Consider the following 6,455-nt stretch of genomic DNA (forward strand, 5'->3'; position numbering starts at 1 on the left):
AAAAAAACGTATGTTGCAGTACGTAAGGTTGGTGTCGAAGCTGAAGACGGGAAAAAACTATTCAGTGTGCTGACGGATCACGAGTGCTTGCTCATTTGAAAATAAGTAGGCCTAAAAACTTCTATATGCATATATATATATATATATATATATAATCCTCCGGCAACGCCGGGTACCTCAGCTAGTAAGTAATAAGACCGATTCCTAAACTATTATATAGAATTTACTAAAGTGACTGATGACAATTAAAGTAACATTTCCTCACCTCTGAAGAACAAAATGGATGCCGTGGATAGAATCTTTCCGTCAATAATAATGCCTCAAACACTAAATCTAGCAATGTATAAACAAGAATGAGAGAGCGATTTCAGTTATGTGTCTTCTTATCTTCACAGTTCGATGAGTGCATACAGTCCCTTCTTGCGCAATAATTCACTTCCAACACGAATAATTTAGTGTATTCAACTATGCTCTTGTTTTGTGTAAGAAGCAACACATTGTCTAACATTCAGTTATAATTCTTATTTTATTAATAAACCAACGATCAACGTTGCATCGATCAATAACAATTTCTTTGAAATCTGACGAATCTGAATAATCCACGTCAGCGTTATACAGCAGTCGATGCGATAAAAAACGCAAAAGCCGAAAGCATAAGCACAAATATATTTTATTTTATAAATATTGATTTACAGCAACTATTAGTTCCATTACCTAATATTTTTATACATGAGTACATTGGAATTATTCAAGTTCGAAAAAATTATTTAAGTTCGAAAAAAGTAAAAAAAGAGGCATTATTTTAAGGCAGATTTTTGAATGGCACATTTTTTTATGAGAGATCGCATTTCACACTTTCGCGCCCCCGTGGCTACTGCACTGCCCCCACGGCCGAAAGGGCAAGCATGTTTGGTAGGATGGAGATTCGAACCCACGACCCGCAGATTGCGAGTCGAGCTCCCTAACCACCTGGCCATGCCGGGCTAGCTAGCAACGGATGTAGGAAAATTGTAGTTAGATTGTTGTCGTGGGGATGGAATTCAGAATTCTAGGGCTATAACTTTTCGATCCTATTGCTGAACCACCGACAGAAATAATTAGATTGTTTGAAAATATTATGAAAGTTGAAAATATATTTTTTTTTTCAGGTAATGAATGAAAATGTAATTAGATTATATCAAATCCAACTTTGAAACTGTGGGTCGTTATGTTATGTTAAGATGCAAAAGTTTTTTGCTGTGAATTTCGCGCAAATCTACACGAGAGCTATCTGCGCTAGCCGTCTCTAATTTAGTAGTGATAGACAAGAGGGAAGGCAGCTAATCAACACCACCTACCATCAACTCTTGGGCTTCTCTTTTACCAACGAATAGTGGGATTGCCCTTACATTATAACGCCCCCGCGGCTGAAAGGGGGAGCATGTTCTGTGAAATGGGTATTCCAACCTGCGACCCGCAGATTGTGAGTCGAGCGCCCTGATCACCAGACCCAAATTTCATTGAAATGTATGTGTGTTACGTGTGTGTGAACGCTAATATGAAGATAGCTTTGATATACGGAAACATCGGCTCATGTAAATACGTAGATCTTGAAAGTCGAGTTGTTCAAAACTTGAAAATAGCGTTGATAACTGGACCAATTGTTGGTTGAGATGTTGCAAAAGAAATATCTGCTGAAGCTTTTCGCCAGACACTTATCATAGCAGAACCTTATGGAAAATGATCTATAGGAGTTAGTATAGCTTATAAAATGAATCAGATCAACGTAGGCCGGTAAAGCAATCACTGATTGGTATGTCCTTTAGCCAATCAGGAAATGTCACAGATCTACTGAAGAATGTGTAGATTGTATAGGAATTATTTTTTGGCAGCAAAGGACAGGTTTATGTGTTTTAATAAAGGTGGCTTACAAAATATAGAGATGAAAGGTCGACCGACCATTTGCAATAATTTCAAACATGCTGTAGTTGTCAGCACAAGTCGGATTCACTGGTAAATGCTGGCCAATCGCTGATTCACATTTAGGAGTTAGAACGTTTATTCTACAGAAGCGACATGGTAAATTCTTTACTTTCACACTCTTAGTTCTTATGGATGTGGGTACATGTTGTTTACCTAACACTACCATGTATTGGTAACATTTTAACACAATTTGAAAAACAATTGAAAACGGCCATCACTAAATGTTTTCCTGCAGTGAACCCCTACTGTGCTTATTCCACACGTAAGTTGTTGCCTGCAACACACAAAGATGCGATACCTACCACACAGAAAAGTATGGTTATTTATAAATTCTCGTGCCATTGCTAATGTCAGTACGTAGGTCGCAATTCACAAATATTGCAGGATAGAATTGAACAACATGTATCCACATCAAATGCTAATATATTCAAAGTACTTGAGAGGATGACAATGTGGGAATACCAGGTGATGATGGCACTATTACTTTCTTGAGCCCGGAATGGCCAGATGGTTAGGGAGCTCGACTCGCAATCTGAGGATCGCGGGTTCGAATCCCCGTCCCACCAAACATGCTCGCTCTTTCAGCCGTGAGGGCGTTATAAAGTACGGTCAATCGCACTATTCCTAGGTAAAAGAGTAGGCAGTGGGTGGTGATGGCTAGCTACCTTCCCTCTAGTCTTTCACTGCTAAATTAGGGATGGCTAGCGCAGATAGCCCTCATGTATCATTGCGCGAAATTCCAAAAAACAAACAAACAATCCTCTTCTTAACCTCTTTGTTATCTAGTTGTGCTACAGGGAGTCATTTTTTTTCGGTATTTTACAAGTTTTGTGATTAAATGTTTGAAGTTATGAAATAGTTAAAAATAAAATGTATGTGCATTATACTACTATTTTTCCTTGCCTATTCTCAGTTGGTTTTTAGTTACCTGACCAATGGAGAGAATTTTCTATTGTTTACTTGCACAAAAAGGAGTTCCAGACTGAAATAGATTGACAACCCTTACTATACGTGGAAGAAGCTGATAATTTTAAACTATTTAATTGAAGATAGTGGTAACAGAAATCACGGATGTAGCTGTTTGGTTTGAAGTTCCTTTCTGAAAAAAAAAGCATAAATACTACCAAACCCACCAAACAAAACAACTCAATTATTTCAAGAAATATTTTATAACCCAACTGAAAAGCACATATGTTTATGTCCTAATTTATTCGCTCATTAGGTTATATGCATACAGAAAATCAAGATACCACACACTATGCTAAGCACAATTAGGCCTACAACTATATAATTAAATGATTTGATCATGCGTAAATAATACATTATTTATTATTTTTGCGGTTAGGTTATGAACCAAGAAGACTGTTAAACAAGATTAGATATTTTCGTACGGGATTTTGCAGTCTAAGTCGGCTGAAATGTCAGGAATGAGTAATAAATACATTTTGTTTACTAGTTAGTAATCTGGGGTTTGTGAAAAAAGAAAAGAAGAAAAAGTCAGTTGAAGTCCCTTTAATCATTTTTGTTATCCTGTCTTAGCTAAAGAAGTGTCAAGGTCGGTGAAGTTGGGGTTACTGCCTTTTTCTCTCTCACTAGAACTTGAAAACCATCTCACTAGGGATAGAGATAGCGATGCTGTACACAGTTAGTCTACGAGGAATAAGGTCAGGGCCCTTTAGAGTAAATGTGGAATTACGTCATCAGACACCAGATGGCGGTCTTGGTTCGTTCCTGCCAGTTGAGTAAACTGTTCTATCATGTCACCTTGAGATAAGGAGTTGTGTGGCCAGCTGCTACAATGTTTATTTGGACTTTGTTCTTTACACAACATTAAGCCAAATAACTGGGCTTTTCCTCCTATCATTTATAGCACATTTTGCTGAAACTTTGGTGCTATCTCTACAACAAAGAGATGAAACTAAACGAGTTGATTCATTAAAAAAATAATCAAATTGCAGTTTAAAAGATAGTAATAACCCATTACATAGGAGAGTGCATTACAATACGAGCGAAAACCTTTCACAGCCTGGAAAAAACAAATTATTATATAAGCTTTTATAAGTTTGTTTCTTTGAAGTTAAGCACAAGGTTTTTCAATAATACTGTTTAGTTCTAAATCATAAAGCTTTCTGTTATTTATAATGTTAGGCCTAAATCATAAAGCTATTTATTTATAATGTTAGGCCTAAATTATACATCTGTTTGTTTATAATATTAGGCCTAAATCATGAAACTGTTTATAATAAGCTCGTCAGCGTGTAAGAAAAAATATATATTAGAAACAGAACATCCTAATACAATTAATTTAGTTCGGTTACCAGTCCTCGAGCGAAGTATATTTAATATTCTTAATAAGAAGTGCATCTATCTTTGCATTCGGTAATAAAATGAAGTAGTGTCATTGGTAGATTTCCATTTCCATGAGTTATAGAAAGCTATTTTCGGTTTATTGGATAATAGTAAGCTGGTTGATTTTAAGTAAAATCTGAATGTACAGTTATCGTAGCATGCATTAAATGAAAGTATAGAGGTCTTCTGTACTTGACTAATCACGAAGGACCTATCTGCATGGTTGATACGCTACATTTTCCTGACATATAAAAAGAAAACAACAACAAAGATTCTACATGTCAGGAAAACGTGTTTGTAACCTGTTAGTTTTACTTTCAGTACATTGTGGTACTTAGTGGCCTAGTTTGGAACGAACCTCAACAGAAACCTTGGTGAAACCACAAATGTATAGTGAAATAACTGTGGTTAATATTCTCACCTTTCTGTTTCTTATCAATTGCATATATCTTACAACCTGCTCCAGTATTGCGGTAACACATTAATTCTATCAAAAATTAGATTAATTAATTTGAATAATACAAATTCAAATCAACAGATTATGACGCCTTTTACAATAATTTATAACGTCCATGCTGTTGAGATAAAATTTTAAACATTTCCAGTACTTCTAAAATGATTTTAAAACGCATACTTTAATTTGACATTATTTTCACAATCTAAAATGAACATTTAAGCTCACGCGAGACTTATGAACCTCGTGTGCTATGTTTGATCGTAAATCATGCTTGCATTATATCCAAAAGAAACAACTTCAGACCCAGGATTGGATTAATTAAAAGGCAGAGTAAGCAGTTGTCTGTGAGCCTACGATGTTAAGAGTTAATCCACAATGGTTATATTTCTTCTTCCTCTTTTTTGTTTTTAATAACCTTCTCAGATAATGCTTTTAAGTTGGAAAATGTAACGTTTAAAAGCATTATATTTGCTAATTGGTTGTTTGGTGGGTAAAATTTTAATTAAAAAAAAGAGAGGTTGTGGAGAAAATGTGTCCCACAGAACTGAAGTTGTCTGGGGGCCTATCGTGGTTTATCTGGTTCTTCTGAAACCGCATATGAAAAAATGTAGTAAGGATTGATGAACGGTTAACAGAAATATTGGATTAAGTCTGTATCATAATGAGATATTATAAGCCTTCATGAAAAACAACAACAGAAATCAAGCGTTTCTGTAGGGTTTAAATTAGACTAGTGTTAATGTTTGGTGAGAAGGGAACGACAGTAGACATAAGAAAAATCAAGCGTTTCTGTATTGTTTAAATTAGACTAGTGTTAATGTTTGGTGAGAAGGGAACGACAGTAGACATAAGAAAAATCAAGCGTTTCTGTAGGGTTTAAATTAGACTAGTGTTAATGTTTGGTGAGAAGGGAACGACAGTAGACATAAGAAAAATCAAGCGTTTCTGTATTGTTTAAATTAGATTAGTGTTAATGTTTGGTGAGAAGGGAACGACAGTAGACATAAGAAAAATCAAGCGTTTCTGTATTGTTTAAATTAGACTAGTGTTAATTTTTGTGAGAAGGGAACGACAGTAGACATGAAAAAATCAAGCGTTTCCCAAAATATTCGTATCAATACTTAAAATGGCTGTGTTGATGTGATTTATTGATATTGTGCAATTACAGACATGCTGAATTGTAAGATGAAACTTATCTTCACGTGAAGTGGAAACCTAGTTTGAAATTAGTGGAACAGATGGCGTTGACAAATATTTGTTTGATTATGATACGTCGCACAACGTTATTTGATAAGCTAATAAAACTCATTACTTACATGGAAATAAATTAGGGCAGTATATATTCGCTAGATGACAGCACTACTGCATATCTAAAAAATTGCGGCTATGCTGGTAAAAGCAAAACGTGCGGTTTGAGACAAATTTGGTAGTGCAACGTGGAATTCGAATTTTGTATCACAGTAAAGCTTTCATCAGTTTGAGCATTATCTGGTTTCAACAGGTAATCCAGATTAGCATATTTGACTGCATAACACGCATTTCATACCCGATGAATAACTTATATGAAAGTTTTGTCTATAATAAACACATGGTAAGAAATGTGTAAGTTCACAAAAGATAATCCAATATATAATACAGATTACATTATTTCTGATTTTTAACAGCCTTACTACATTCAAATCTTTAA

This window comes from Limulus polyphemus, unplaced genomic scaffold (assembly GCF_000517525.1).
Source record: "Limulus polyphemus unplaced genomic scaffold, Limulus_polyphemus-2.1.2 Scaffold777, whole genome shotgun sequence".
NCBI classification, from domain to species: Eukaryota; Metazoa; Arthropoda; class Merostomata; order Xiphosura; family Limulidae; genus Limulus; species Limulus polyphemus.